The 8,646-nt window shown below is 39.0% G+C and overlaps 1 pseudogene; it reads left to right on the top strand.

Annotated features, from left to right (window-relative positions):
• Positions 1–4,460: 4,460 nt before the first annotated feature.
• On the top strand, positions 4,461–8,379 carry LOC133211698 (macrophage mannose receptor 1-like; annotated as a pseudogene).
• The last annotated feature ends 267 nt before the right edge of the window (positions 8,380–8,646 follow it).

Raw genomic sequence — 8,646 nt, 5'->3', positions numbered from 1 at the left:
TTGGGCAGTGCAAAACTTTCTTACTCACCATAGAGATTCTGGTTTTGTCCATGGAAATCTGGCTGGAGATGACCAGCTCATTTCCCATCTGTCTATCAGATGGGTGTTCCTACATGTCGCTTGTTCCTACATTCTTAATAAGTTTTTCACTTCCATCCTCTTAAGATTCATTAGTTGCAGAAATAGGAATGGCAAGGTTCAGCTTTTCAGGTTCCCAAGTTTCCTCTTTCTCTGTCTATGCTTTAGTAAAGAAAATGGTAGGTTTTGGTTAATAATGCAAAGGAGCACCTGGTAATTGTTTTTATGCATTAGATATTCCCCAAGGCTATTGACACCAGTGGCTATAATCCAGTCTTCCTGTTTGAAAAGTCTGAAAGGTAGAGCACTTTTTTCTCAATTTTCTCACTTCTTCTTGGATTCTTTTTTAGCAGAGAGATAAGCAGTGTATTGGGTGCTTCTTCCCCTCCCTACATTTTGCTTGGGATATATTGCCCCAGAAAAAACTGATACATTTATGCTAGATGTTTACCTCTTTCCTGAGAAGGCAGGGTTCAACAAGAAGCATTAGATGCCTTCAGCATTCTGTGCTTTGATCTGCTGAAGTCCTTGTTAAGATAGTTACATGGTGCCTGCAGTGTTTGCAGGTTACTGACTTATCTTGTTTGTAAGTCAAGATGTCTTGGGGAATGCCAGTGGTGGGTAAGAGAAGTTGAATCTAAACCCTTCAATGTCCTCTAAATGTGGTGCCTGACTTATCTTAGGTGAGAACATTCTCCACCCCTCTTTTTGTGTCCATGCATCAAGGAGTAGGTGATTAAGAGACAGAAAAGCCAAGAGCAAGACTGGTCTAAATACATGCTCATGGCTGGTGGCTGGGCTAAAGGAGCCCTGGTGCCCTGGCCTCAGCTCCCTGCAGCACATGTGGGGATTGTCACCGTACACTAGACAAACAGAATTGACCTGAACCATAAATCCCACCCAAGACCATCACTTCTGTAGCTCTTTTCATGCTTGTTAGTAGAGCTCAGATGACTGCCTGCCTAATTATGGGTTTCTGTAGGCAAGGGACAGATACCTTTCTCTCCACACCAGGCAATTCTGCACAAATGGTGTGACCAAAGTGGTGTGCCCAGCGCATGTTCAGGGTAAGTATGATACATTCAGGATCAGGCAGTCCTGAGATGCAGGTAAACCGAACTTATGCCTTAGGCAAACTACTTTCTTCTCCCAAAGAGTTATAAATTAAAATCCCCTAACCACATAAAAGAACAAATTGCATTGCAGTGATACTACAATGTTCAAATGATGCCTGGAAGAGCTGTGATAGATTTAGATGCCCTTCATTACAAAAAAATCTGGAAACTATTTCAGATTAAAGCCAGCCCTTAGAGCAGCTCACAGAGCTCAGTTTACTTTTTATTTGAGCTGCTTCCCAGAGGAAAAAAAAGAAACCAACCCTACAGATCTTTTTATAGTGTTGTAGTTAAGAGATTCCTTGGTTCCTTTGGTAACAGCCCATGCGAATGTCTGCTCTCTCTTTATATCTCCTTCTGTGCTGTTAATTGTGAAATTTACTTCCTCCTTCAGAAAACAGGTTTGATACAATTGTAGTTGGAAGGTGTGTGAGTAGGGAAAGAACTACAGTGTCTTCCTTGCCAGCTGATGTAAAGAAACTTCAGTTACTACATGCCTCTCACACCCACAGAGGCTGAGAAGCAGGCCATGTCATGAATCATTGCTGGGGAGCTGGCATTAGAACATTTTTCACATGTGACATTTTTCATACATCCTTGTTACCCATATTTAAAGTAATGTTCTAGACCTCACCAATCTGCAGACAGTGGGGGAAGATCACAGTCAAATACATTTTCTGCCAGCATTTCTGATTCAATGTTTTTCTTCAATATTCAAGTCAAATGTTGCATCTAGATACTGTAAGGACTTAAAATAAATGGATTGAAAATGTTTAGAGAGCTATCATAGAATGTCTCATGTTGGTATGGACCCATAGAGATCATTAAGTCCCTTTCCCTGCTCCTCACGGGGCTACCTGCCATTAAACAATATGACTAAGAGCACTGTGCAGATGCTCCTGGAAGTATTAACCCATGGAAAATATTTTGAAGGGTTTCTTTCTGGAAAGTGGTATATGGGTTTGGGTTTTGTTTTTTTTATAAGGAAGGAAGCAGTGATAAAGCAAAAGAAAAAACAATGACTCATCACATACAGAACAGGCATTTTTCTAGTTATTTTTATAACTATATACTGTTATCCAGGAAGTATTGATACAATCCATTATTTAAACAATAGTCTGAAGATGCCTGTTGATTATTTCCAATGATTACTGAGGCTTTGTTAATGAGAAACAGTTAAGGAGTAGTACAAAAGGTTGATGAGTGTATCCGTAAATCAGCAGTCATGGAGCATACACTGGTCTGCCAAATATATTGAGGTTCAAAGGCTCTTGGGCCATCAGGCAGGGCTAGGCTCTTCTGAGACTCTTCAGTAAATACTTATTTATGCAATGCCACTTATTCACAACGAACGCATATAAATCCTCATTCTTTAAGAAAAGTTAATAAAGAAACAATATCCCTCCTCAAAAAATGTATAAACTTGGCTTTCCCCATGGAAATCTTTATGTTCTCACTTTCCTAAAGTTGCCTTTCTGCTTAATTACTCCATGCTTCCATTAGTTTTTTCCTTCATTAGGCTTTCATTAGATATGCACAAAAGCCAAGCAAATCCATGCATGATATTTTCAGCCATGATATTTTCAGTTTAAGGGTCTGCTTCCCTAAGCTAGCACTTATTTTGACCTATGTGGATTTTGTTGCCAGAATTTTCAATAAACAGAGCAGCTTTAAACTGATGCCTTTAGAAGCCCAAAAGAGAAAGGTTACAAAGGATGGCAAACAGTATCTATCCCCTTGTTGGGGATATGAACCAGCAGGTTCATCTCAGTTCTGTATCATAATACTCAACTAAATTTGGCATAGAAGATCAATTAAATCTACAGCCCATGAGAACAATCCCCTTGCAATCAATTAGTCTTGATATCTAGGGCTGATCCATAAGCACAGGAGTACATGAGTTGCTCTCAACCCCTGCAGCTGAGTGCATAGGTAGGTATACCCTAATGAGGCAGTTTCAGCAGATCAGATCCTAAAGGACCTTTACTCTTGAAGGATCCCAAAGCACTTTTATGTCACTTTAGCTATCTGCAAACACTTGGCATCAGTAATGGGCAAATCATCCCCTGCAAAGCAGCCACTGCATGTTACCTCCCCTCCCACCTGTTAATCATTTAGACTCATCAGATTGGCTGAGATATAGGGTGATGTTGAGAGTGCTCTCTTCTTTTTCTCCTTAATCTTTGGGTGAGTAGTAGTATAATGAACTTGGTGAAACTTCCAGGGAATCTTTAGTAGGTCAATTTTTATACTATTGGTAACTTTTTGCTGGGATTAGTGTCTAGGATGTAGGTCTAGCACTTGGATTTGAAGTAACGATTAACTAAATTCATGCTAGGGAGTATAATTCTGCTTTTAGCCCAGCTTCTGACCTTCCTAACTGGGACTGGCCGCCCTCTGCTTCATGGCTGGATACAGCTTGCACTGGAGTTATTGCATGTGAGCAATGGTGAGATGAAGGTGCCTGACATTATTGCCAGATTTCTGAAGCACAAAGGAGTAAGAAGCTAGTACCACTTCCTGAGGTATTTATCCTGTGTCTCACAGGGATCAGGAGGTGTTAGGTGCAGGTGACAGTGAGGTTTGTTCATCTGGCTTTGCTTTTCCTTGGAGCCTAACCTCATGGATTTCAACAGCCTTGGGTAGCCCCAACCACCAAAGCACTCTGTAATTCAAAGTGATGGCCAGATGAGGAAAGGTGCAAGTGCACATTGTGTGTTTGGAGTATCAAGAGCACAGTACAAATTGTTCAGATTCTTAGCCCTAAAACTGGTCTGCAACCTGGCTGAAGGGATTCCTGTCAAGTACTTGTTTTTTCTTAACAAACCAGTGTTTGTTTTACTGGCAAGCTGCATTTGACTCTGGTGTGGCTTGGGGAGCAGAGGAGGGTGAAGAAAAGGGACTGTGCCCTTTTTGCTTCTTTGTTATTTCACAATGTCTAACCAAGAAGAAAGTGGAATTCCTTGTGGCCTCGTGCCATACAAGCTCCAGAATAAACAAGGCTGTTAAAATTCCTGTGAGTATAAATGACAATGTATCTTTTATAATAATAGGCCACATGCTGTAAGGAAATCTAAGTCAGTGTAAGACAAATCAGTTCAGGCCAAAGAAAACTTTTGCTCTTTCTAGGCAAGTTCGTTGGCAGCTGATAAAGTGACTTATGTTTAGAAAAAAAAATAAATAAATCTAGAAATGTATTTTCCAGAAAAAGACATTTTATTTTATTGTTCTTGTTACTATGTTTTGTGATCATATTGAAAAGAAAATCTGGTTAACATTGCCTGTAACTTCCCAACATCTGTACCTAGCATTTCCTTGTAGTTTCTTATTTCACAATTCAATTTCTCCTTTTTATTTTAGCCTGTAGACTTTCTCAGGGAACTCTTTCTTGCATTGTCTTTCTGTTGAGCGGGCAAGCAAGAACAAATCCTGTTCTTGTGAAAGGCAATCATCTTGGCAACAAACAGGAGATGATGCCAAATTTCTTTGCTGTCACGTTTTTGCTACAGGTGCTGAACAAATATGTTACTATGCTTTGAATAATATTTTCACACCACAGATTGTTTTCTTCATTTTGAAGTTTTTCTAAACAAAATGAAATATTTCCACAGTAAAAATCTACTGGGATAAAGTCAGGCCTCTGTGCAGTTATGGGGGCAGTTTATAGTGGTTAGGAGAGGAGTGCTGTTTCTTTCCAGCCATATGTTTGGAAACCAAATTCCTGAGTGCTTGCTCTGTGATCGAGGTAAGAAGAGGATAGTGGCATTTCCTGAAATTGTGGCTGGCTCTTGGTATGATTGTCTGGCAAGACTGGCCTACTTTGTAAGAAAAATGGGGATTGTTTTGAAAATGAGCCATTTTTCAGATAGTATCACCACTGGGTGATGGTCTCTTAGTTGCATTTATGCAGAAATGAAGGTTGTTAGGACAATGGCAGTCTCATTTAGAAGCACAGAAATGTCTATAATGCCCTGCAGAATGGATTTCACTTCTCTAAAACCCAATCCTGCCTCATCTCGCACATGGAAATGGGACCAACATGTTTTCCTCGTGATATTTTTTTTTCTGCATAATTAATGTGTAAGATTTAAAAGCTGAGGCTGAATTCCTGTCTTTGGCAAATCACTGTTGCTTTGATCCCACGAGCTCTCCAGACGTCTCATTAGCAGAGATGGCTGGAAGATATTGAGATATAACCGTCCGTGTAATACCTGCTTTCCTAAGGCAGCGTGGTTCTCAGTGAGAAGTCATTATTTTTTTGAAGGCAAAGTTTGTGCTGTGTGTTGGTGTTTTTGGAAATGTGGCATGTGACAATATTTCCTTTTTTTAGCACTTGGAGCTTTCTATCCATCCACCCAGCCTTCAAAACTGAGGAGGACCAGTCACTGTTCGCTCTTCAGCAGCACTTTATTGTCAGCAGTTCTCATCATCCAGCTTTGGGTGAAGGGAAGAAAAGGAAACAGCATTTGCAGTTGTGTTTTCTGGGTTCTTGCTTGTTCTTTCTCTTGTCCACAGTGCTTTGCAGCTGGCGGGTAAGTACCTCCAGCTTGTCTCTTATGAAGCTGCCTGTGAAAGTGCTTCCATGTCCTCTGGCATTTCTGGGTGATTTTTGGTTCTGTGGCAGTGCCTATATGTGCATTATTAGTTTGGGACATATGGATGGGGAGTTTCTTAATGGCAGGATCTAACAGGGGAAAAAAAGAAATGGATAGACAAGGAAGAAAAGATTGAATCCTTAATGGCTTTATCCAGATACAGTGGTGCAATTGTTTCAATAACCCAAGAAAACCAGACTGAAAAAAATAATGAGGTATGTTTACATGTGTATTCTGATTTTTTAGCTGTTGGTGTCTGGGTAATGGTAGCAAAGTCAGGCAGGGAAAACTTCAGAAGTGGTGAAATGTGGAATTCTTTGTAGGACATAAAGATATTCACAGATGATGGCTGTGGAAACCAGGGAGACATAGTGCTTATAAAGAAGATTATTTTCATTCTTTGTTTTGAACAGACTCACTGAATTCACTGTCATTGATAAAGCAGATGAATTAAATTGTTTGTGAAACAAACTTGATGTTGCACTGGACTGTTCAAAACCATCTGTTTTTATCTGATATGAATGCTATTACTCCTTGTTCATGTGAATGGGAGATAGAATGATGGCATATTTCCACTATATATATCTTCTATATTAACCATTTACTAGTGGGTTTTTTGTTTGTTTTACAGGCATTGAAATGTTTTTAATATATAATAAAGTCAGCAAGGTCTGCCTTCAGGTATCTGTTGCACAGTCTGCTAGAACTGCCACTTGCAATGAAGACAATAAGTCACAAAAATTCAGGTGGATCACTGATCATCAGCTTATGAGTGTGAGGCTGAACCTATGCCTAGGGGTGCCATCGAAAGGTTTGCCCTGTACCCATGTAACTGAACAAGTGAGTTCCAGTGGTGGGAATGCAGAAATGAAAGCTTCCTTGCAATCCAAGGAGATTTGTTTTTCAATCCTGGTGATGAAGAACATGACAACGTTTTGTTAAAGAAGGGGCTGAGTGAAAAGAGTAAGTGGAAGATCTTTGGGGCCATAGATGTTTTATGTTCCTAGGGTTATGAAGGTATAGAAAATGGATTCTTTCACCTTTTGCACCAGTTTCTTTGTATTAGGGTGTTTTGGATCTTTGGCTCTGACTATTCTTACTCCTTCAGTAACTTTCAGAGTTTAAAAAAATCAGTGGACTGAGGTATTTAGCCTTGAATTTCATGTTATATTTATGGCCAAGTATGTATTTCAAATATATTCTATATATATTATATACACACTATTTCAGTATATTAATTATAGGATATTAGTATTAAAAGTATTTCATACACTTCGTATGCTTTCTCTGTATTCTGTAAATATGTGAGTGTATACAGATATACCTGCTTTGATACTATATGTAAGTATTCTCCAAAGTCAGTGTTGCTTACCATACTGTGTTACTACATTGTCAATAAAGAGTATAAAAAACACTGATAAATTTCTTCTACAGCAACATAGAAATGAAATTACATCCTCAAGAAACACATTATGGGTGGGCTGAGAAAGGGCTGGAAATACCAGTATAGGCAGAGGAAATGTCCCTTTTGTGACTCAGCAAATGAGGATGCTCATGGAATGATTGTAATTAACAATGTAATTACCCTTTGTGGTTAGCTGAAGTCTGATTGTTCTGAATGGCCTTCCCACATCTAGAATGAATTTTTGAAACCCCCCCTCAAGGGATAGTTGAAGTATTAAGCTCTGAACCTTGCAATGTGAGAGCTGCTCCACTGTATGTGAGATACTTAAATGTTCATTGGAATAAAACCAGAGATGAACTATCTAATCTGATGTTTATTTTTTCCAGGAAGTAGAATGGTTAAATATTAGTTCCTCCTCTTACACGTTATATGTAAAACTTAACACTGTTTACAGTAGTAGTATCTTATGATAGAGCTCTGGAGCCTTAAGTTTGCAAAAGCATCTTTTTCAGAACAAAAATCTAGTTGTAGACCACATCTATAAAATATTACCTCAGAATAATGCTGTTTTAAAACATATGTCAGCAGCTTAAGTCTGAATAAGTGTTAAAATGAATTTGTTATAAGAAAGGTAACATGGAAAGTACTTGAAGATGCAATTCAGCCATTAAGCATAAGCTTCACATTTTCCAGTTTACATCCATTTATTATTTTCCATAACGTGCATTTTGTCTTCTCAGAGACCTTTACACTGCTTGGAAATGCTTTTGGGGCACCCTGTGTATTCCCTTTTATGTACAATAAGCAGTTGTATGCCAAGTGCACAGAGGTTGGCTGGTCAGATGGCTGGCTGTGGTGTGCAACCACTGCAAACTATGTCACAGACCAGCAATATGGATTTTGCCCGTCAAAAGGTAAGTTCACTGTTCCCATGTAGCTTCCCTTGGGATGGTCTGGGCAAAACAGCACTAGCGGAATATGAATGTTTATAATAACACATATCTTACAATAATGTGTTTTAGTATATGATGTATTGCTACATTCTGAAGCTCTCTATACAAGGAAATAAAATGCCACATTAGGATGTGGTGAAAGGTGTGATTGAAGAGTAAACCAGCATGCGATTCCCACTAATTGTGGGGGTGTTGATAAGCAGTACAATAATTTTAAGCTTTTCGCTGTTTTCCAGCCAATATGTGTGCTGTCACCATTGTACGATCCTTTTCTGAGGACCCCTGCTGCAATGGATGCAGGCACAGAAATTAATGATGTGGGAAAATTAATGATGAAGTTAATGTCTCAGTCTTCATGATTCTCATGTGATTTTTGCTGTGTTTTTTTTTTTTTGTGTGTGTGTGTGTGTTTTGTTTGTTTTTTGGGTTTTTTTTTTGGTTTTTCTGGGTTTTTTTTTTAGTTAAGTGAAATATGTTCTTTTATCCATGATTTCAAGTCC

This window comes from Neopsephotus bourkii, unplaced genomic scaffold (assembly GCF_033783945.1).
Source record: "Neopsephotus bourkii isolate Nb327-2 ecotype Australia unplaced genomic scaffold, CSIRO-AGI_Nbou_v1 NB_53, whole genome shotgun sequence".
NCBI lineage: Eukaryota > Metazoa > Chordata > Aves > Psittaciformes > Psittacidae > Neopsephotus > Neopsephotus bourkii.
The sequence above is the reverse complement of the archived record's forward strand: the minus strand, read 5'-3'. Positions and strand labels throughout refer to the sequence as shown.